This window comes from Triplophysa rosa, linkage group LG5 (assembly GCF_024868665.1).
Source record: "Triplophysa rosa linkage group LG5, Trosa_1v2, whole genome shotgun sequence".
NCBI classification, from domain to species: domain Eukaryota; kingdom Metazoa; phylum Chordata; class Actinopteri; order Cypriniformes; family Nemacheilidae; genus Triplophysa; species Triplophysa rosa.
This window is the reverse complement of record NC_079894.1, coordinates 7,205,738-7,231,215: the sequence shown is the minus strand read 5'-3', so window position 1 is coordinate 7,231,215 and position 25,478 is coordinate 7,205,738. Positions and strand designations below refer to the sequence as shown.

General features: G+C 39.2%; 1 protein-coding gene across 5 annotated transcripts in view; it reads left to right on the top strand.

Moving 5' to 3' along the window:
• The first annotated feature begins 652 nt into the window (after positions 1 to 652).
• dlgap1a (discs, large (Drosophila) homolog-associated protein 1a) overlaps positions 653 to 25,478 on the top strand; it is a 139,616-nt gene continuing 114,790 nt past the window's right edge. For 3 of the 5 annotated variants that reach the window (XR_008962964.1, XR_008962962.1, XM_057333783.1), the window contains exon 1: positions 657 to 832. The gene's annotated coding sequence lies outside the window, so the exon portion shown is untranslated. Of the gene's footprint in view, positions 833 to 25,478 lie in introns of all 5 variants that reach the window. The other 2 variants (XM_057333785.1, XR_008962965.1) reach the window with 2 other exon arrangements.

The following is a 25,478-nucleotide window of genomic DNA, read 5'->3' as shown; positions in this document are numbered from 1 at the left end:
ATGCTAGAGGCAGTTTGCTCTTTAGGAATCGAAGTTGAGCGCTTTTACTACGTAATACAACGATGGTGTGTGATGGACCGCATCCGGTTGGCAAAAACTAAAACCTGGCATGGGAATAAATCCAAAGGATTTATTCATATTGATGCATGTGTCAGTGGGTCTACATGGCAGAGCTGTGTTGTAACTGCATTGTGCAAAAATAAAATTAATGATTCTTTTTTCATGAGATTTTTACTTTAAAATCACCAAAATGTTTTTGTCCATGGCTTTCTGTAAATTTTGGCCAAAACGGAGAGCAAAATGCTTCTGTTAATCCTTTTAGCGTCATCTATCTCACACTATCACTATTTTTCATTCAGACAATTAACCCAGGGTTACCTTACGACACGACATATATATTGCATAAAGCAGAAATAAATCAGTTTTCATTAAGGCACATTTCTGCAAGCAAAACATCAAGCATGTTGCTTCAGTATTTCAGGATATGTTTAACTTGTGACACAATATCATAATTTAGACACATCGTCTATACTTTAGCAATACGCATATTACGTCAGACATTTTCATTTATTTCCCTTTTTTAAAATTGAAATCTACTGAAAGGAGTACGCATACTCCAGCACGCATTTTCCCTGTGTCCTGCAAATTACTGAACACACACCAACGTACCTACATTCACTGCTGCAGTAACGGAGGTCGACTCGCTGTCACTGTCAGGTGCCGAGCAGACCGACTCCAGGATCATATCAAGCGACATCCTCTCTGTGCAGCTCGCTAAAGGATTTACATCACCACGCTCTGTGTATGAATTGTGACTGATAAAGGGCCCAAGGTAAGGTTGTCGTTAACAACAATGCTTTATGATGGCTTTCTTGTTGCAAATGACAGCACATTACTTGCATAGACTGAAACACGCCGAGCGTATTCCGCTGTTATGTGTTCATTCATCACGCCAACGATATAATGTTACACAGACGCGTTTGTTGTAAGATCTTTCTCGTTGGTGTCATTATCTTTGTGAAAAATATCTGTGAGCTTAATTTATAAAGCGTCATGTGCGGTATTATTATCTGGGGTTTTCTTAGTTACAAGAGGTGTTCTTGTTTGTGCAACACTAGCCCAGGTTGAGATAAGGAATGTACAGTATATTAGTGGGTATATATAGTATGTGTGTTACTGTTAATATGAATACGGATAATATGGTTTATTAGATAGATTTGTTGTGGTATCTATGGATACAGAAATACGTGGTTATTGTATAAGAGACTTTCTATTCATTTTTATATTTTTTATGAAATATTTCGACCACATATTTGACCACTTTGGTTGTGTTTTTACAAGTAAACGTGACTTGACCTGACATAGACAACAACACGCTTCCATCATGAGTGTTGATTTGATTGTCTTCGACCACAGTCATAATAAAACATACTTGTATTCTTCATTGATGGGGTTTTAAATTGCTAAAATGAGAAGCATGCTAATGATGTTAAATCAAAATGTAACATAAAACCAATCCCTAAAAATGTCTGCCCTCTTAAATACAGTACTCTCACCGTTAAAATGGGAAATCAAGTTTCTCCTTTATAAATGTGATTGTGTTTTTAAAGTGGTCATATGACGGAATTTCATGTTTTGCTTGATTTAGTTATAAAACCGTTTTTGCATGTACAAGACATCCAAAGTCTCAAAGCTCAAAGTTTTCCACGTGTTGATTTAATCTAACTAAAAGAGAAGTCTGATCCAGATCTGCCTAAAACGCCTCGATCAATCACACCCCCACATCTCTACGTTAGTTTGTGGCAATGTTTGCATGACGCCGCCCAAATGTACACGCAAAGCTGAAGGCGTAGCTTCAGTTATTGCAGCCGTTGTGCTGCAACCGCCATGTCACAGCGGAAATACATAAGACAAATAAAAACATACCTCTGTAAAGCGTCCTTCCGGTACATCCATTGGTTTCATCATCCAAACTCGATTTGAAGGCAAAACCGATGCTGGTTTTACTCTTTATGCACTTTTGTACTTTTTTGTATTTATTATAACCAGTCCGACGCGAATCCACTCCAAGTGGGTGGCGAGGCGAGGCAAACTGACAATCGTTCCGAGAGTTGCTCGCTCTGGGCTTTCACACAATGTCTGGCCTCTGCTGCGCTTGCATATGCGGTTTTCATCCGCTCGTTTCATTATTTAATCTGACACTGCTGTTATTAGTGTACTGTTTTTGCAACTGTTTTGACGCTAAACGTCTCTGAGTGAGAGGAGAGATGAACTGACAGTCGGACTTATCTTGAAATTTTGCGGTTATGGTAAGGGGCGTAACATTTCCGCCACACGCTGAGGTATTCAGCCAATCACAACACACTGCTCAACTGACCAATCTGAGCACACTGCGCTTTCCAGAGCGATGAGTTTTGAAAGAATAGACGTGTTTTAGAAAGGCGAGGCATTAGAGGAGCTACAATACACTGCGTTCCAAATTATTATGCAAATTGGATTTAAGTGTCGTAAACATTTAATTTTATATTGTTCAATTAAACTTATGGATGGTATTGTGTCTCAGTGCTCTTTGGATCACTGAAATCAATCTCAGACACCTGTGATAAGTAGTTTGCCAGGTGAGCCCAATTAAAGGAAAACTACTTAAGAAGGACGTTCCACATTATTAAGCAGGCCACAGGTTTCAAGCAATATGGGAAAGAAAAAGGATCTGTCTGCTGCCGAAAAGCGTCAAATAGTGCAATGTCTTGGACAAGGTATGAAAACATTAGATATTTCACGAAAACTTAAGCGAGATCATCGTACTGTGAAGAGATTTGTGGCTGATTCAGAGCACAGAAGGGTTCGTGCAGATAAAGGCAGAATGAGGAAGGTTTCTTCCAGACAAATTCATCGGATTAAGAGAGCAGCTGCAAAAATGCCATTGCAAAGCAGCAAACAGGTATTTGAAGCTGCTGGTGCCTCGGGAGTCCCGAAAACCTCAAGGTGTAGGATCCTCCAGATGCTTGCAGTTGTGCATAAACCTACTATTCGGCCACCCCTAACCAATGCTCACAAGCAGAAACGGTTGCAGTGGGCCCACACATACATGAAGACTAATTTTCAAACAGTCTTGTTTACTGATGAGTGCCGTGCAACCCTGGATGGTCCAGATGGATGGAGTAGTGGATGGTTGGTGGATGGCCACCATGTCCCAACAAGGCTGCGACGTCAGCAAGGAGGTGGCGGAGTCATGTTTTGGGCTGGAATCATGGGGAGACAGCTGGTGGGCCCCTTTAGGGTCCCTGAAGGTGTGAAAATGAACTCTGCAAGGTATGTAGAGTTTCTGACTGAGCACTTTCTTCCATGGTACAAAAAGAAGAACCATGCCTTCCGTAGCAAAATCATCTTCATGCATGACAATGCACCATCTCATGCTGCAAAGAATACCTCTGTGTCATTGGCTGCTATGGGCATAAAAGGAGAGAAACTCATGGTGTGGCCACCATCCTCCCCTGACCTCAACCCTATTGAGAACCTTTGGAGCATCCTCAAGCGAAAGATCTATGATGGTGGGAGGCAGTTAGCATCAAAACAGCAGCTCTGGGAGGCTATTCTGACATCCTGCAAAGAAATTCAATCAGAAACTATCCAAAAACTCACAAGTTCAATGGATGCAAGAATTGTGAAGGTGATATCAAAGAAGGGGTCCTATGTTAACATGTAACTTGCCCTGTTAGGATGTTTTTGATTGAAATAGCTTTTGATTTCAGTAAATATGACCTCCTAATGCTGCAAATTCAACAAATGACCATTTTCAGTTTTTTACAACCTATGAAATGTTTTCAAACTCTGTTGTGCATAATAATTTGGAACAGTGCATTTTGAGTTTTTCATTTTTTAAATAAATACTGTTGTCAGTGGGAGGTTTGTTCAATAAAATTCCAAATGTACCCTAACTGTTGATTACTTGAAAATTATACTGACTGTCATTTGCATCGACAAATTAGGAAAACCAGAGAAAGATATCATTTGCATAATAATTTGGAACGCAGTGTAATGTACGGTATGTGAAAAATAATTCATTTTTCAACCTTAAAACGTATAAACACTAGGGATGCCACAATTCTCAATATAATATTGAACCGTTCGGTACGACCTCCATGGTTCAATACGTGTAAGTGAATTGTGGTTTTCCGGTGTTGCATTTGAATTATTTCCGTGCGCTTCCTGGCTCTGTCCGTGTTTGTCTGTGCGCTGAGATGGATAAACACATCCCCACGAGTGATATCTAATAGCGAATGGTGGTCGGGCGGTGAAGCGAGACTGCCTGCAACACGAGAAGCAACGTGCTGTTGAGTATAATGCTGACGAACAGACGCGGTCTGTCTTTATTGTAAGCCCGTTGTACTAAAGTGATAATGTCCGAATTTGGAACATCAAGAATGTATTTTTACACTGCATACGAAAGCAGCACGTTCGTGTTGCTCTCACCCAGCACATGCAAAAAGAGCGTCTACAGCACCATGCCAAAGTCCGTTTGACGAAAGTCATGCCACTCGGCGGCCTTTCGGACAGCTATTTACGTCATGGCAAGAGGGCGCCTCAAGGCAGCTATATAGCATTGCATTTCTTCCAATTTATTGCAATGGCAGTGGTGCACCTTGTTAATATATTATCTTTGGCCTTTCCCATTGAGCGCTAGTGTTTGCAGTCTTACACGCACAGCATGTTTACTTCCGTTACAGCAATTGCAAGTTTTGCATTACGTTATTTTAAATACTCTGATGTGAAAAACCTCTTTTTACTGGCATGTTGATGAACAGTAAACCAAAAACTGCTGTGAGCTGCCAGTGTAAATCTTTACATTTATTCAATACACCAGGAATTTGTACAAGTTGATTTTTTGCTTAAAGATAATAAAATAAGTCAAGTAAAATAAAGAGAATATCACAAAAAAAATCTTCTTAACTTTTTACTCTTCCTGTCACATAAGCATAGAACAATAAAAAAACACTTTAATGTGCCAAGCCATCAGAACCGAACCGACTGAAAACCGTGGGTGAAAACCGAGGTTTGTATTGAACCGTGGGTGAGCTGTATTGTTGCATCCCTAATAAACACATTGTATTACACCAAAAACACAAGTTAATAATCTTTTTAATCATACGACTCCTTTAAATGCGAGAAAGGAAGTTGAATTTGGAATGATTGATGTCATGGGAGAAAGAAAAGCCATATCTTGAATAACAGAGAGAGATAGTCTGCGTAGGTGGGTGCATATGAGATTTATTAGATCTGAGTCAGTCCACTGTGTCAAGTGCCCTAGAACAATGTGATTTCGTTTTTTAAACAGCTTTTTTACACAGCTTGAAATAGCGTCTGGTTTGCTTTGTATGAAGCTTGATCTGATCGAGAGATCTGATCAAATTAAAATTGGTTCATAAAGCAAGGTTCTGTTTGTATCTTTTTATTTATACGTTGCAGTAAACATAATTAAAAGTGACCCTGACAGAACCTATAAGCAGTAGCACAACATAATACATTTTAAATGCAATATTATAGATTTCCAGGCTAGGGCTGAACGATTAATCGAAATCGAATCGCAATCGCGATGTGAGACGTTGCGATTTGCTAATCGCAAGAGGCTGCGATGTGGAAGCGATGTGAAAAATAGGAAACGCGTCTGAGTGAGCGCACCTCCGTTATGCCTAATCAGCACTGCCCTAGCCAACTGTGAAACATCCGACATAAAAAAAACAAACAAACAGAAGGCAGGAGAGAGAGTGTGTTTTATTATGGCATATGCAGAGTCAGATCGATCATATTAGGCAAATAAATACAAAAAAAACGTCCAATTCAGAAGACCGCACACACAGCCTGTCATACTCGTGCGACTCTTCCCCGCATCTCGCGGACGAGCCGTTTAAACTTGATGTGCACACACGGCCTGTTTCATACTCGCGCGTCTCTGCCCCGCGTTGCGCGTCTCGCGGACGAGCCGTTTAAACTTGTTGCGCACACACAGCCTGTTTCGTAATGACGTTTATAGTACTTGAGTCCGGCTCCACACGGGCATCTGGCAATATGGACGAGGCTTGACGCACGCGCGCAAGCTGTGTAAACTCACGCCTATCTCCACGTTTCAAACAAATGTAAATTCTATCTAACTGTTTTGCTAATTTCACTTGGATGAAATTAAACATTCAGCACATTTTCTAATGGTTTTAAAAGATCCCACATACTTAAAAAATTATAAATCAGCCTATGTAACCTATGAACTATTTTAATAATTCACTAACACAATAGAAAATGTTATGGATTTAAGGGTTACAATGGGAGTTGTATTTGTTTTAATGGATAATAGTGTACACTGGTATTTGGATTCTATTGGTGTGATGTAATCTGGAAGTTGGGAGACACATTGAATAATGCCCTATTTGAATAATGCCCAAAACACACTACAAAAATTAATTTTGTAATGGTTTTAATGGAAACAATTAGAATTTCTGTAATGTTTTTTTTTGTTGTTTTCTTTCAGCAGGGTAACTATACCCATACTGTGCTCTACACAACAATATTGAGCTGAAGCTTGAATTAGAAAAGTTAAAATCGCAAATAAATTCGCAATTGCAATGTCTGTCAAAAATATCGCAATTAGATATTTTCCCCAAATCGCACAGCCCTATTCCAGGCACTTGGGTACCTCTGTCACATAGCGATGCTTGGTTTGCATTACCTTATAGCGAGAGAAGAGTCTGCGGAGCTGTATCACTGCCCAGGCTAACACATGAACATCTTGATGATGGCTGTGTTTGGTAAAAAGAATAAAATAATCCAATTATGAAGTGTTCCGTAAAGCTCAATTAAAGTCAATAATCACTTTAAAATAATACGCTCCGAGGGCACCTTGAATCTCAGATCATGACTGGGCTTAATGCTTTAATACTGTTTTCATTTTTATCAGCCGTTAAATGGTCCCACTGAAATCCATTCCGCACGGTTTAGTCAAACAGGGAATGATGTGCCAGATGAGGGAGGACAATGAGGACATGGCCATCGTATTAGGAAGCGATCATAATAACAGAATTGGACTCTTGATTTGATCAGCTCATTTACACAAGTCGGTTGAGCTGACACACTTTTTTTTGTGGCCAGTTATTTCAGATGGTTTAGAGACGCCACTTCTCCATTTCCAAAACTTGATATGTGCTGCTGTATTAAATGCCCTGTGATCTGGTATAAATTCTTAATGGTCTAATCTTGTAATGCTGTGGCTGGTTCACTTAGGATGGAAATATTGACTTGAAGCTATTACTTTATGCAAGTGCTTTGCTTTTTGTGCGAGCATTGAAAGGAAACAATATATTAATTTATCCCTTGTAAATAAAAAGCTACCTTTCAGATGGAGATAAGTAATTTATCCTGACATCTTGAGAGGATTCATGACATGATTAATTTCAAATTATAGCAAATTGAAGTTTTTCCTACAATCGCTTTTCAGGATGCGTCTGAGTCCTCTCTTCCATTTAGCGCAGTGTCAGGAATGATACAAACCTAATAACCCTGGATGTTGTGGAGGAAAAGTGTAAGTATAGGGTTTAGAATTAGCTGCAAGACTGTGGGAGTTTGCATCTTAATGAGAAGAGTTGTGTGCTTTTCCGAGCTTTGCGGCACTGTGCACTCTGAAACAGGTGGTATTTATGCTGCGGAGGTGGCAGCAGGATGATTCACTGAAAAAATGTTGTGCTCTGTATAGCACTGCTGTTACGTCACGGATGTGAATCACAGAAACTCACTGTTACATTTGTCATAAATACAGGTGTATAGAGATGTATATCTGTACTCCTATTAATGGCACACCTGATCCTGTACCATTGTAGTGACTTGAAAGGAGTGAAAAGCACTTAAATAGACAGTCAAAAATGATTAGGTTAAAGGGGTCATATGGCGGAAATACGTGTTTTTCTGTGTCTTTGGTGTGTTATAAGTTGCCCATGCATGTATTAGACAAGTAAAATTGCACAAATGAAAGTGTGGGAACAAAAGATGCATTCTATCTAAAAGCGAATGCGAACCCAGACCTGCCTGAAACGCCTCGTGTAACCACACCCCGACGAATGTACGTCACTTCGTAACATGATTTGACTTAAGACCGCCCAAATCTAAACGCAAGTGAGATGGACGTACTTGTATCGTCACAGCCGCAGCCATGTCGCGGAGACGCTGTGTGTTTCGTTGCGAAAAGAAAGACTCTTTGTTTTCCCTGTTTGCCCTGCCAAAAGATGAGACAACTAAAAACGAATGGTTACATTTTATTTACAACACTGTTCCAGAAAAGTACAATCAGAATGTTCAAGTTTGTGCAGCGCATTACACCGAAGATTGCTTTACGAACCTGGGAGAGAGATTAAGACTGGCTGTGCACAAAAGCTTTGGTTAAAAAGTGGGGCCGTTCCAACCATTACAACTTTGCTGGCGCTTCAGATTCGCAGCCTGTAAGAATATTTTTATTGTAAAAGACTTGTTACGGACTAACGCGAGTTGAGTTTGTGTGCGTTTGTGATCTGCAAATGCCGTGCGCAACGTGAAAAAAGACAACATAAGTCCTAATAATCAGTAATAATGTTTCCACTAGAGGCAACAAATGTCGTGTTTATAATGTCTTTTTATATTTAGTATTTATTTTGGGTTTATTGTCTTTGTTGAGTCGCAACGAGACGTGGCGTAACACTGGTTGATCAAGAAGGGGCAAAGCGCTCGCGTTATTTATACCATTCCCTGCTGTAATGCGAGCTTGTTTCTATCTCACACAAACTCTGTATGATGTATATGGTTGTTTGTTTATAGTCTTTATAACATCGTATATAAAAGGACACCTACTGTCCTTGTGTATTTATATATCTGATCTTATGTTTGATGTATCATAATTTACTGTTGTATATGGTAAACGTGTTTGGTTCACTGTAGCGAAAGAGAACAGGTTTAGGTGAGAGGGGTCTAGCTGCAGCCGATGGGGCGAGTGGAGCTCCACTCTCGAACAGGAAATACGTCACCTCCACTCAATAACAAAGAAGGGGCAAAATGGCGTCGCAGGGCTCTCCGAAGTTCGAACTTTAACTCGGGTAATTTTATCTCAGCATCCCTACACAACTTGCAGACTGACGCTGTCTTAACGTGCAATGCAAGCACAACGCATATGGCTTCCGTGAAATTAAGCAAAAAGGATGAATAAACACGATGGATTTATATATTTTTAACGATCAATATTGATGTCTCGCCGATGTTAGCTGATGTTTCATGAATTTCTTTAAAGAGTAAGTAGCATAAAGTAAGTAGATTCGGGCGGAATCCTCGTATCTCCAAAACCATTATTTTTCAGGAAGTTAAAAAAACTGCATGTTTTTTTAGTTATTAAACATTGTATCGTTAAAGTTGGTATAAAGTAAAATCTCATTTTAGGAAGAGCATTACTGGAAACAGTGAATCTCTGGCCACTGTCTGAGTCACAAATCTTATTTATACAAAACCAGATACCTGTTTATTTTTTCAGATCATGACATTTTGACCTTATATTGCTATCATATACTGTTGTGTACCAACATTAACACAACATTTCCCCAAAACCATGTTTAATCGGAGATACAAGGTTTATAACTTGGGAGCAGGGAGATACGAGATTACGCTGTCATTGATAAGAATGGTATGGACACAGACGTCGCTGCTGCCAGCAGTGTTCATCAAAGTCTGCGGTCGCGTTGAGCCTTTTGACAAGAGACAAGGCTTTAAGAGCTAAAGAAAGCTAATGATTGTGGTTACATACATCTTCCTAAACTCTATTTTAAACGTTAGAGCTATGAGTGGTGCAATACCAAAATAAAACCTTAAACAGGCTGTCTAATATAGGCGGAAATTAATATGCACGCAAATAAAGTTGGCGGTCGCGTTGAGCCTCTTGACAAGAGAAAAGGCTTCAATCGTTAACCAAAGCTAACGACTGTGGTTACATACATCTTCCTAAACTCTATTTTAAAGGTTTAAGAACTATAAGTGATGTAATACAAAAAACGATGAGCTGACTAGGCTGTCTAATAGGCGGAAATTAGCCGAATCTGCTCGCAAACTTACCTTCGTGGCTCACGGGCTTCCTTCTGCACCGAAGCATTACAGGTATAGGTTTTTAACAAAACAGACCTACTCAAATATATCTAACCTAACTATTTTCACTCGTTATTGTCTAAAAAACTTTCAATCAGGAGACGTAATGCCGAGAGGCTCCCACGGAGTGAAGAAGAGGAGGAGTTACGAGACTTCTCAGACAGTTGAAGTGTCCAATGGAGTTAAGAGATTTGCTCTCAAGCTATTTTCAACACTTTAGATTGGTTAATAATTTGTAAAAATAACAGGCCCACATGGGAACTGACCAATAGCATCTATTTGTGAAAAAATATGAAATTGACCAAATTTGGACATAAGAGGTTTCCGCCCGACAGCGACGATATGATTTTTAAGGTCCTACTTTGGTTTATGGAGTGTCCAACAACAAGTTTATGTACATACAAGGTGTAAAAACACTATTATATCGTAATAATAGGCAGTTATTCTTACCATACTTCTTGTCTGACTCTCAAATGATTCGTTCAGCGATTCATCCATCTAGTCCCCTCCTATCCGCTAGCCTAGTGTCATGTGATTGGTCAGATGGTGTAGTCTGTTGTGATTGATCAAACGCGTTCATCATGTGTCGCAAATGGAACGCCTACCATCATTACTGGATTACGGTTTATAGGTGGTTGGATGTCATAAAAATGATTTCATAAAACATTCTATTAAGTTCATAAACGTTGAAAGTATTTGGAAAATTAATTGATCCTTCTGCAGATGCCAGTAAGAAAAAATACATTTACAATTCTCTTGTAACAGTATTATACTTGGACTAGTTGACACGGCATACAGTGTACGGTGTTCGTATCTTCAGATGTTATTACAATACAGATAGTACTCGACTCAGTTTTTGAAATAAATACTTTGAGAGTTAATAGATTGAACAATTAAATTAGCAGAGTTAATAGCAAGATAAACAAACTGTAATACCCCAGAAATAACGGTACATGCTAATGATAGCGTTATATGCATTAGCTAAACACAGACATAAGGTACACAAATATTTCTTGAAGTTAAGACAAAAATAAAAATTCACACTTACAGGTTGTGATTCGGTGGCTAACAGGTCCAAACAAGGTTGGTATTGCCCCCTCTTTCAAGGATAGTCGTTTCACATATCCTGCAGTGAACGCGCCAAGATTATTGAAGCAATCTTCGGAGAAATGACGCGCGCACAGTAAAACCCTGGGGTTATACTCCTATGGTATCGTTTGAAAAATGAATTGTAACCATTGTTCCCTCAGAAGTTCTTCCTTTGGTAGTTGAAATAAGACAGACTTAGTTTCACAACGTAGAACACAGGTTCTAGACATGATACACACGCATCACGAACGAGCGACAGTGTTTTGGGGGAGGAGAGACTAATAGTGAAGAAAACAAAACATAGGCGGGGACTATGTGTAGTGACGTAGATACGCTGCGGTTAGAGACTCGGACTAGCTCATGTCTTGTTTGCATGATTCAGAGTCGACTCCCATTTTTACAAGCCAATAACTTGTTATTTATTCACCTTCGGACTTATAACTTGGCAGACAGCTTACTTTCAAATACGGCAACATAACACACTGCATGAAATGTAATTTTCATGATCTCATGCTACTTACTCTTTAAAATACAGGTTTAGAAAATCAGATTTTTTTATATAATCCACCGAAGTACTGAAAACCCTGATGTTACACACCCCGGTACCGTAGGTGGCGATATACACCTAAACATGTTGGTTGCGACCTGCCATTAAAAGGAAAGAAGGAGAAGAACGCTCGTTGATCGTTATTTACTGTTACTTGCAGTTGATGATTTTTGTAAATATAGTTTGTGTTTTTTATTCAAAACAATTAAAACTTAATTTGTGGAAATTATTCAACATTTTACTGTGGTTGTTTTGTATGTTATTTTGCTTTAAATATAAAATTCCTAAATTATTTTTGTTCACATTTTTCATTTTTATAAAAAAATATTTATTTGATGTTTCATTTATTGTTCACTGCTAACTATTATAATGTTTACTTTCTAAATACAAACCTGGAAGCAATGTATGAACATTAAATGCATTTAATAACATTTAAAAATTATTTTGTAGCATTAAAACATTACAAGTATTTATTGACATTAAAACAGCGCCATTTCATAAATTACTTCCGGGTTGAGGTCAGAAATAGGTGACGTATATCCGCTTGGGCTTCGAGTGGAGGTGACGTATTTCCGCTTTTGAGTGGAGCTCCACTCACCCCATCGGCTGCAGCCAGCCCCTATTGGTTTAGGTTGCACCCATTTGACTTCACCGATTTTGACGCAAAAAATGGCAGTCTCCGAGTACAAATATTTTTTCAAAGTTTATGAATACTGTTTTTTAATTTCACATTTATATTTCAATGCCTTTGTTAATATAAGCCATACATCTCTCTATACCCAAAGTTCCTTTTAAGATTAACTTGATGAAGATGTATTTATTTTATTTTATTATTTTTAACAATAGTGACTGTGAAAATAATTTTATTTGGGAATATTTTTGAACCGTTATATCATAGCGCAAGTTTACAGTTTGTGTCTTTATTTACAGTATGATCACATAGTAAATGATAAACAGGTATTTTATACATGCAAAGTGTCAATGCTTTATATAAAGACAATGTATCAAGATGTGCTACACAGACGGTATAGAAATAGATGACAGATATTATATTAAACTAGCCTTGCCATTCTGCCTCGTATGGAAATGGGCCAAATGAAGAAATGGCACAAAAATAAGCGGATTACAATATACATAAAAAACACACTGATTTATAGATATCCATAAAGTTAACATATACTGTATACTAAAAGCCAAAATGCTTCCATTTTAATTTCATCCGCACTTTAAATCCCAATGGTAGAAAATGAATAGGAAAAGTACTAATTTTCATTTGTGTTAATTAAACACTGTTTTGTTTGTGTTATGGAAGAGCATCCATAAAAAACCCTCTTTCAGATCAAAACACTTGTTGAAATTGATGCTGTTGACGAAGTAAAGAGCACTTGGCAAATGGCCCAAATCATCAACACTGCGTCGCTTCACCAACTCCCCTGCAAGTTCTCACAGTTTAGCAGATCTCTCATTTTCTCAGCATAGTATTGTTGGAAAACACACAAACACACACCTGCCACAGGCCTGCCCCGAGTACTCCACCTTCACTGGGCCTCCTAATTCACTAGTTGGTCACATGCAGGGCAGTAATCCCGTAGCAGAAGACAAAACAATGTGCTGATTCTCACAATGTCCTGGATCTTTTAAGTGTTTTGAAGCAGCAGATAGCGGATGAGAAACAAATGGAAAAGGTGCTGGCTTGTTTTACACTGTTTGATAGCTTAGCAGCTCGCACTCAGCACTCGCCTCAGGTTGAAAATTGACTAGTCCCAAAGAGATGCCTTGAAAGCAGCGATAAAACGAAAATGTACTGCGGTTTTGTTTCAAAGTACATCAGTCTCTTATGTAACCCTCACTTGTGTTTTTTCATTTTGGTTACAATGTTTGAAGACATCTGAGTGATGTGACTGTGGTTTGAGCTGGAATTTCCACAACTTTTGTGCGACTGCCACCATGCTCATTCCAGGAGCTGTAGCTGCCTCCACTGCCTACTAGACTCATAAGGGCTTTTCATACTTGAAATCGTTAAACCCAGGGTTATTCTTAACCCCAGGTAAACAGTATCCTGGGTTATCTGTTTCACGTTTCACACTGCTTATAATTTACCAGGGGTTAAGAGATGACCCTGGGTGTTCATAACCTGATGTTTCACACTGTACATCACTAAACTCTGGGTTAACATTCTTATTTGCATATTTGCGGTGTCAACAGTCATGATTGGATAAACACTGCAGCGTCAAACTGACTGAATAAAAATAGTGCGTGGTCCCTTTAAATAACCGAATACCTTGTTGTTCCGCATCTGGGAAAAGAGCTTTTTGGCTGTTTTCCTAAGACGTTTCTTACTCAAATAAATAAAAAACTCAAATGATTGTTTACACCGCGTACAGAGTTTCTGTGACTGCACAGCTTGTGAAATGAGGTAAGGGCTGTTCAGTTTTTGATTGGGTGTCCGTTGCGTCTGGTCGTATCATTCTATCCCTGCTTCATTTCACACTGCACACGTTGGCACCGCAATGCGGGGTTAACCTTGCAAAAGTGCTGCTAACCCTGATTTGGAGCAGGGTTTCATAACCCCGGGTAAAATGCGGGGATAACCCTGCTTCAAAATTACAAGTGTGAAACGTTCGTTTACCCGGGGTTAAAAGCGGGGTTTAGAATGAAGATAACCCAGGGTTAAGCACAGTGTGAAAAGGCCTACAGTGGGGAAAGACAAAAGTGCAAGGGCACATTGGCATCAGGTCTATGACTGTAGTGGTTTAGGATACCGTCAAATGAATATAATCTAGAGAATCGTCTACTCTGTGTGTACTGGAGTGAAGTCTCTCTGTTTAATGGATTTGTTACTTTGCGGATCAAGCTGCACTGCTAGAAATTAGCATCACCCCCTGTTGAGTTTTCCCTGTCAGCTGCACACGTCAAATGACACAGTTCATTTGGAAACTTTTTGCTTTTGCTGTTAATATAGGAGAAATGAATGCTGTCTAGCTATGTACAGCTCATTGACTTTTATTGACACCTTATATATACATTATAAATTGCACTATACACCTAATGAATGAGAGCATATGTATTCAAATGAAACAGGCAAGCCTGATCCTTCCCTTTTTAATTGAATTTTTGAAGCACCATCTGTTAATGGAAATATAAACTTGCAAGAACCCTGCAAGCAGTAGTGGTTTACCTTCCAGTGGTCATGTCTAGTAAGCACATTTATTTTTGTCTGCTGTTTTTCTACCGATTTGTTTTATGAATTGAGCCTCTAGTTTGCACAACACACAACACAAAGTGCTAATAATCGTGTGTAATAAAACGCTAGCCATAAATACACCTGTGCTTATTGCCTTAAAATATCCGATCACTGAAAACTTAAAGGTAGAATAAAACGATCCGAACTGAATATGTGATTTGACCACAGTGCTCATTGTTGAGGGGCACAGCAATGTGTTGCTTGGAAACAGACTATTATACGATGTTTCACTGACACATTTCCTGAATAGGTTGTATGTATTCATTGCTAATCAGTTCATTGGCTTTTTAATTATTTCTTTACAGGCACAGGCTCATTATTTTGGTCTCAATTGGTAATGAAGACACTAGCACAGGACCAGACTAGCTACTTTAATGAGCTCTCCTTAGGACGACTATGACACCAGATAAAAATACTCTGTGGTCTTACAATCTATGGGCCTCTTTCATGAAACATGAGCAGAAAGTTTTTTCTGTAAATAGTTTGTAAAGTTGTTTTGACATGAATTTTAGTCAGAACAAAAAGTTAGTGTTGTTATACACTGCCCGTTCAAAGAAAAGTCACCACCTTGGCAGTGCTATGATCTGGGGTTGCTGCAATTAGTTAGGTCTAGGTTCAGCAACATTATGTGCCCAAAGAATGAGTTCAGCTGACTACCTGAATATACTGAATGACCAGGTTATTACATCAATGGATTTTTTCTTCCAGATGGTACGGGCATATTCCAAGATGACAATGCCAGGATTCATCGGGTTCAAATTGTAAAAGAGTGGTTCAGGGAGCACAAGACATCATTTTCACACATGGATTGGCCACCACAGAGTCCAGATCTTAACCCCATTGAGAATCTTAGGGATGTGCTGGAGAAGACTTTGCCCAGCGGCCCGACTCTCCCATCATCAATACCAGATCTTGGCGAAAAATGAATGCAACTCTGGACGGAAATAAATGTTGTGACATTGCAGAAGCTTATCAAAATGATTCCACGGCGAATGCGTGCCGTAATCAAAGCTAAAGGCGATCCAACAAATATTAGATTGTGTGACATTTTATTTGGATGGGCAGTGTATATAAATATGTGTAATAAGCATAGACGTATAAAACATGGACGTAGTTCCGTGACGTCACCCATAGGTTTCTGAGGAGCTTTTTTGAAGGCTAATGTGGGTTAGCAGCGCATCACCGTGTGTCACACCTGGATAATTGAAAATGGGCAAAGAGGCGGGACGTGGTTGGAGCTGAGGTCACTCAAGTGGCCATGCCCTTAATTATACAGAATTTTAAGGCTTAATATAATTTAAACGGATGAGTTATATCACTCTTCTCACAGTGGTCATGAAGGGCAAAATTAGCTATATAGACCAAAATATTTTTGTACCAGGCTGTAAACATGTTTTTTTCTGCTGTAAAGTCTATGGTTCCCCTTCAGTCGGTCTCTCGACGTGTTGAGAGACAGACTGGGGTTTGATCTTGAGAACCTATCATCTCCGAGAGGAATTTAAAACGCCAATGGGCTTGGCAAATGGCACACGCAAGCCAGTCCCCGCCCCGTGCATACGGGTATAAAAGGGAGGTGGCGGCGGCCATTCACTCATCTTTTGTTCTTCGGAACCTGCATGAAGGACGGTACATGTCAAGCGATTCTTCTCTCCGAGAATTCTCCTTCCAGACTGCTGGATTTACAACGCGAAGCAGCGGATTTACTTCCCCTGGGCGTCTCGGCAGCGAGCAGCAGATATTTCGAAAAGAGCAAATTTCCTCTCACAGTCTGCGCTGTCCTCGGGCATGTCTCGCAGCTGTGTTGTTGGGTATGACAGACTCATCCCTGAATCCATGGGCACGACACCTGTATTGCATGTTGGGGTTCCAGCATGCAGTGGCAGGGCTCGTCGATTAAGGTGTTGTAGTCACGGTTGGCTACGTTCTCCAGAATGTAGCCGCAACCCCGTCTGCTTCCCGAGCGTCGACTTCGGCGAGGTCGACCGCTTCGGCGAGTGGCGGGGGTGATTGGGGATTCCCATGGATTCTCCGCCAGTTTCGGCTCGCGTACCATCTGCGCTCACCTGGCTCATCCCTGATGGGTGGCGGTGTACCGTCCCATAGCGGGCAGACTCGACAACGCGATAGGGACGAACTTTCTGTCATAACGTAGGACAGCTACCTCCTGGCATCGAATGAGGAGACCCCTTGGAGCTCCTGCCCCCGGGTGGCCCAAGACGAGGCAACGCAGAGATGACGGCTGTGCTTGCCTGACCTCGCGGCTCGCGGCTGTCCTGGAGATGCACAAAGACGTGGAATATGCCGTTCGCGGCGCATTTCCATCTGACGGGTTCAGGAGCTGTTACTTCCCTGGACGGTGGGGCAGCTAAGGGATATGTCGACGTCCCCCAGGTGGAATGTGCAGTCGCGGTGCACCGCTGACGCTGCCACTTGCAGGGGTCGACCAAGGCTCTCTTCCAGGGCATGTAACTCGTGTCGAAGACTTACGATGCTATGGGTTAAACTGCCTCCGCCCTCCACGCTATGGCGGTCCATCAGGTTCATAATGCTATGGCGACCCATCGGGTCATAAGTCAAAGCGTAAGGATCTGGTTGATGGGAAGACCGACCCGGCTGCGCACCGGCCTCGCGCCTCATGCGATGAAGGTCATGGAGGGTGCTCTGGGTTGGACGACGGCCACGATAGTGGTCCAAGAAAACATCTTTGGCTCAACCTTGCGTAGTGACGCTCAGAAGGCTCGCCTTCTAGATGTGCCCATCTCGCAAGCAAGCGAGGTTCTCCGTGGTAAAGAAGCAGACTGCCCCCCAGCACCACCGCCCCCCTCCCTCCATCAGGGAACGAAGGTTACAGTCGTAACCGAGACGTTTTAATTGATATGCATAATACATGTCTGTGCCCTGTGCATGTTAATTTTGTATTTATAAACACATACATATATTATAATATATAAATATAAAATAATAATAATGAATAAATGTTTATATATAATTAAATTAGTGCTGTCAAGCGATTAAAAAAATTAATTGGATTAATCACGATTAATCACACATAATAATAATATTTTAAAATATACTTTTACATTTTAATAATTTCACATTTAATCTTCAAATTGATGTAGAAACAACATATTTCTTTAACAGCGTCATTTTATGAATGAAAGAAAACATTTTGATATTAGTACTGTAACTGATGTCTCTATTAAATTGATTATTTTAACATTAATTATAGCCATTCAACAATATAATTGAGAGCTATCATGAAATATACAGAAATTGAAGGAAGGTCTCAAACACTTTACAGTCTTTAATGATAAATTATAAATTAAATGCAGAAGAATTCTCATTAAAGCTACAAAATCACATTGATTTCTTATTTTATTTTGTTCTTTGATTAACATTAGTGACAGGAGTCACAGCAGCACGTTTAAGAACGTGGCCCCTTTAAGAGCTGTCTTAGTACGCAGATCTGACCGTCACCGCACTCCCATTTTCACAACTCTTTGCATTAATTTAAGATTTTATTTTACACTTTGAAGTCTGTGCTTAAGAAAATGCTAGACAAAACGAGCTTTCTGACATAATCTTGCATGGTTTTATCCATTCAAGCACGAAAGAGAACTTAACACGGATGCGCTGTCTGACAGAGATTCACGAGACGCAGCCTTCAGCCCGTGACTGTTTACACCAGACTGGACCTCGCGTTGCGTTTTGCCGCGTCCCACAGTTTAGAAGCTGTCTATCTTCATTGAACGCGTCAAAGCAACTGTTTCAAATCGTGCTTAAGTGGTTTAAAAGCCTGTACACCAGGGGTCTTCAACTACTTATCTTTGAGGGCCAGAATCCAAAAAATATAAATAGGATGCGGATTTCTTCTGTTATTTTGTATTTCTGTTATTTATTTCGTTTTGTTCCTTTTATACTGTTTTTGTTGCTGTTCCTTATAGGCCATATATTAAAACATGCACAAAAATATTGCATCCAGTATTTGTGCCTTTTCATGATATTAAATTAAAAAGGAAATGCATTACTGCATTAATGCATTAATGCCTTAATGCATTACTTTACCCAAAAATTGCTACTAATTTACTCACCCACAGTTCTCCAGTACATCCAAGATGTGGGTGGCATTGTTTTTTCAAGAAGATATTTGGTTGAATTAATTAAAGGTAAATCAATAAAAACAAAAAACGCAAATACATTCAACACAAAAGTAATCCCTGCCCCTTGTGACGTTAAATAAGCGTCTTATAAATCAGTCAATTGATCTGTGCAAGAAACTGAACGCTATTATCACATCTTCGGGAGAATTACAATCGCATTCATGTGCCCCACGCACTTTTAGGGCAGAGCCTTTGTATAGTGCGAGTTCTGGGGGAGATGAACAGCTGTTTTTCGTAAATATATCCATTATTCATAATGAATGCAGTAATAAAAACAACACAGTTTTCCCTTATCTGAGACAACCGTTCACGTGGTGTACCCTTCCTACAGTTAGCCTACTTTCAAGGGAAGAAAACGCGTTTTAGCACACGACCTATCGCGTGCGCAAACCGATTGCCTGTGGCTGTGCAATGCATTGCTGATTATAACGTTATAAAAAACATTAAGTTTCTTGGACTGACCGATCAAATCGCTTTATAAGACGTAAATCATTATGAGCCGCGGGAATTACTTTCGTTTTGAATGTAGCAGCGTTTTGGACTTTTAAAGATGTGGCGTCTCAGGGGGACGTGCATTTAAAGCACACCGTTCTTAAAGTCTCTCCACTTATTTGAAATGTTTAGGCGGGCCAGGTAAAGATGATTGACAGGCCGCATTTGGCCCGCGGGCCGCCAGTTGACTAGCCCTGCTGTACACGAATAAGAGCGTAATTACATAATGTAACGCTAGACAAAGAATGTCAAAACAAACGGATGCTGCGTTAATTGCGTTAAATATTTTTCACGCGTTAATTTGGAAAAATTAATCGCATGCGTTAACGCGTTAACGTTGACAGCCCTAAATTAAATTAGTCATGCAAATATATACAAATTTTAAAATATATACATGTATTGTATGTGTAGGCTATGTGTTTATATATAGAAAATAAATATGTACTGTGCCCAGACATGTATTATTAAAAACTAGTGCTGTCAATCGATTAAAAAAATTAATTGGATTAGTCACACATTTTTTCTGTGATTAATTACGATTAATCGCACATAACAATTATATTTTAAAATATACTTTTACATTTTAATAATTTCACATTTAATCTTCAAATTGATGTAGAAACAACATATTTCTTTAACAGCATCATTTTATGAAAGCTAACATTTTGATATTAGTATTGTAACTGATGTCTCTATTAAATTTATTATTTTAACATGAATTATAGCCATTCAACAGTATAATTGAGAGCTCATGTAGGAAATATACAGAAATTGAAGGAGCCTTTACAGTCTTTAATGCTAAATTATAAATTAAATGCAGAAGAATTTTATTCTCGATTTGATTAATTGCGATTAATCGGTGAACAGCCCTACTTAAAGGGGACATATGACACGGCTAAAATGAACATTATCGTTTGTTTTAGATGTAATGCAATGTAGGGCTGTGCCGATAAACGATATCATATCGAATCGCGATAGAATGTATTTCAAAAACGATGATAAGCTATTGGCATTTTGACTCGATATGGATTAATCTTACAGTTTAACAGAACGCAGAAATAGACGCAACAACAGTCAGTCAGCGTGCAGCTTTTATCATGCGCGTCAAAGTACAAAGTCCATTTCATACTGCACTTGGCAAAGAAAACTCAACATGAGGAGGAAAACATTACTGGAAGCGGAAACAAAGGTGAAACTAACCTCGAGTTGTCATCACGCGGTTTATCAAGTGTCTTATTTTTTTTCGCAATCGCCGGTTAAACAAAACAAACTTGAGGCGCAATTGCAAGCAAGTTACTTCGAAACTCAAGCACAAACGTTTTTATATCCATCGTTAACATATCTGCTAACATGAGCTGGTGCTTATGAAACAAACCAGCGCTGCCCTGTACAGATTAGAGATGTAAGGAAGTGAGTTTGTGTGCACATTAAAATATTGAACCTTGTATGTAAGATGCTTGCATGATTAAAGAAATGTACTACAGTTTATGTGAGATGTCTTTTTGAAAGACTAAGGTTCACTGAATGCATTGAATGAATCCCACTACTCGAGCAAGACATTATTGCAGCGTTATGTATGTGCGCAGGTGCTGAGCCAATTGCGTTCGAATGTACGCAGTAACGGAGTCCTTTCATTGGTTGAATGTACTGAATGAACACTCCCTTTACTTAACGAGTCAATTGAGTCAAAATGAGACTGAATGAACTGGTACATGTTGTTTATGGCCTAATATCCTCTGTGTTGCAACAGTGCAATAATTTAATTGAATTTTAACTGGTTAAAGGTTAACTTTTGTTAATAAACTGTATTTAAAATAGATTCTTTTAAATACAGTTTTTTAATAAATATATATCGAAATAAATATCGTTATCGATCAATATAGAAAAAAACTATAGAGTTTACTTTTTTGCCATATCGCCCAGCCCTAATGCAATGTGTATACACGATTTAAGGTTAAAAAACGCTGTATTTCCCACATACCGTGCATGTTTGTATCTCCTCTTTGCCCCGCCTCTCTGAAAAGTGCAGATTTTTTTACAAAGCCCATCGCTCTGAAAAGCGAGGTGTGCTATGATTGGCCAGTTAACCAGTGCGTAGTGATTGGTCGAATACTGCAAGCGTGTGACGGAAACGTAACGTCTCTTACCATATTTGGAACATCAGGTTCCAAAGCAATTGTACTGACAGGTAAGCCCATCTTACTTGCGTATACATTTGGGCGATCTTAGTCAGATCATACCACGAACTGACGTAGATTTGTGGGGGTGTGGTTACACGAGGCGTTTCAGGCAGGTCTGAGCATTCGCTTTTAGATAGAATGCATCTTTTGTTAGACACTTTCATTTTTGCAATTTTACGTGTCTAATGCATACATGCAACTTATAACACACCAAAGACACAGAAAAACATGTATTCGCGCCATATGACCCCTTTAAGAGGTGTAGTTGCCTGTTTTTGCCAAGACATTCTATGAAGATTAATATTGAAGCAATTTGGAAGTTGAATTGTTAAACAACCCCCAACGGGTATTTAATGGTCTTTTAACTTTACAATTTTTACTACTCTCTATCATTGCTCAGCACAGTCTAGGGTAATAGTCGCTCAACAGGTTATTTTATTAAAACGAATAATCCTTTTATGCATTGATAATGAATCTAATTTGGATGCCTTATGCAGCCATTGCTTTAGGTAATGAGCTTCTGCTGTTTTTTTTCATGAGGCCCATATTTTGTCCTGCAATATCCAGTGTGTCTGAATAAATTCTGTAATAAACCAAGATTTTTTATTTGGTATTTCAACTGGTTGAGCAAAGCCTCAGGTCATGACGCAAAGGTCATGGGTTTGAATCCCAAGGAACAGGCATACTACTATAATGTATTCTCTGAATGCACTGTAAGTTTTCCAAATGGATCAATTGACAAATGCAAATACACTCAATTTCTGTTGCAAATGTTACCACATTTTAAAAGTTGGCCCCAGCTAACTCGAGTGTAAAAAAACGTAACCTATATTAAAGCCACAATATGGAAGAATTTTGTTATGAAATATCCAAAAATCACTTGCACAGTGTGATATATTTCATGCAGTTGTGTACTTACATTATCCCAAATGTTCCCAAGAATGTGCAAATCCAGAGAAATTCCTATTTAAAATAATGGCCCGTCCCTTGTCTCCCTTGTATTTGTCGCATATCAGTGACTTAATATCCGGTGCTCCGCACTACCCTCAGTTTCCGGTTGTAGAAACTACGGCAACACGCAAATGCGGAAGTGGTTAGACAGCATCTGGGACGCAGCATCTGTTGTTCTGTTATTATGGATCACGATTACTCTTTGGCAAGTAAAGGAAACCAAAAAAAGTGTAAATCAACTTGGACTCGACAGAGACTCCGCTCTCGCATGTGTTTTAATAGACAAGTTTTATGATTATTTGAATAGTTATGAATGCAGTTACCCTATGAAATACAGTATATTTCGCACAAAAATATGTAGCCAATAACGTTACTTGTAAATGCTGTGGGTTCGTTCCAATTTACTTTTTAAACGACGACTGTGTGACTGTTTGTGTACACGTAAAACTGTGCAGCTTTACGCCACCAAATCAGTTGACAAAGTCCAGTATCAGTCGCGGGCTAACGTAGCATTACATTCCACGTTTCTTGCAAGCTAATTCATTACGATGACATAAAATACAGTTAATTCATTACCTCGTCCGTGAACATGATGGGCGATCTCCATACGCCTCTGGATGGTGAAAACGACATGTCCCACGATTCCACTCTCCTACATAACGTCATTTAGCTTCGCCTTTTGTTGTTGTTTCGAAAGTGCGCCATCTAGCGGTCCAAATATTCCATATTGTGGCTTTAACTGGATTTGCATATTTAGTTCAGACACCATCAGGCAGCATTCATGTTGACTGGATTTAAATCTGATCTCACTTAGTATTTATTAAAAATATTTTACAAACAACTTATGTTTTCTTAAATACTCCCATACAACGGTACAATGTTTCTATGTTCAATTGTTTTACATTGTACTGTACTGTAGAGTTTTTTAATGTCAGGGATCGTCCTACAGTCCATTCAAAAGTTTTTTACTACAAGTTTTCCTGAATTTTATGAGCACTAACAATTGTGTGAAGGCAGTTTACTCGACTAAAGTTTACTCGACTGAATGATCGACACCGAGGTCAGCTGTTGAAAGGATTACACGTATGTCCCTCGAAGCAGTTTTCATCATTAAATTAAACCCTGTTGAGTCTCTCTTTCGTGCTTCTAAAAATGGAGGATAAGGCTTTACAACAACATAATGTTTTTTTCTTCATGGTTATGATTAAAGTCAGGATAAAATAGCAGGTCAAGAGCAGTTGTGGATTGATTTTGTCGAGCAGTCCGAGCCGTGGGCTCCATTGAGGCTTTGATGAGGTCACTTGGACTCAATGGAAATGTAATGCTATTCACTATCTGATTGGAGACTTCTGAAGCTGTGTATAAATGTGTAGGATTACTGTTGGTCTGAGCAGGGGACTCTTTTTTTATGAAGCTGCTCTGTTGAGAGATGGAGCAGGCAGGTGCCCTGAGGGAACTGAAAACCAGAGGCGAGAAAAGATAAATTATAGGCTGTTACAAAACATCCTGCTGAGATTATTTCACATTGCATCTTCCTCCCTGTCTGCCCTTGCTTTGCTTTATTGCAAAGCAATTTTGCTTTATTTGAATGCTTCATTCTGATTGGCCAGTCGCAACATTCCAAGGGTTGTTATTTTCAAATAATAACTGGTGTTATTTTCAAATAACAACCGCTCAAAACTAATAACACCCTGTAACCCGGATACTGCAAATCATTTTAAGAGGGGTAGTTTAATATTACACAAAAATTAATAATAAATATGTCTTTTAATAACATATATGGCATTATATTTACAAATGATTAAACCAATTTGCCTGTTCGTGACGTTTGAACGTCGTTTCTTACTTTAAAACCGAAACTAAACAGCTTTTCCTCGCGGAAGGTCTGCATTCAGTAAAAATGAGCCAATAAAATATTTCAAATTCACATTTTATGTCCAGTTTTTTTCTCATGTGGCAAGTAGCCGTGTAATAAGCGGAATAATGTACAATCAGCCGGCTGTTATCGCGGAATAAGCCCCTTCAGTGTGATACAAGACTTATTTCTGCGATAACAACCGGCTGCCTGTACATTATCCCTTACATGAAGAATGGGGGTATTTTAATTGCTATGGACACCAAAAGAAAAAACCTTTAGAATGATTTCCTGCAAATTTATTTTAGGAGTTTTTTCACCAATTAACTGAACGACAGCTGACATGGCTTTATTTCAGATGCCCGAGCTGGGATGAGGTGCTAGACTATTTTCAGGTGTGTAATAATGTCAAATTAACGTTTTCTTGTTCGTGCATGTTTTAAAAGGCAATGGGGAAAAGTTGCGAGTAGCACAGCAGTTTTTTTGTAATCTCTGCAGAAAGGTTGGATGCTTTAATGAGTCACAAGTCCCCTTTATACTCGCCGCACACACACATGCATGCTTTAATAAGCCATAGAGTTCTGACACTGTTTATACATCAGCTCTTCTCAAATTTATATGTAAATTATGTGTCATTATTATGTGTACACTATGCACATTGTGTACATTTGTTGCTAACACTTGTACAGACATGTTTACTGTGTAAATGTGTACAAGAAATGTCTACTGTAAGAATTGTAATTCTTTGTTGTAATCTACATACTGTATCTGTCATACTGCCATGTTGGTCGGAACTGCACCCAAGTTTTTCACCTACTGTTGC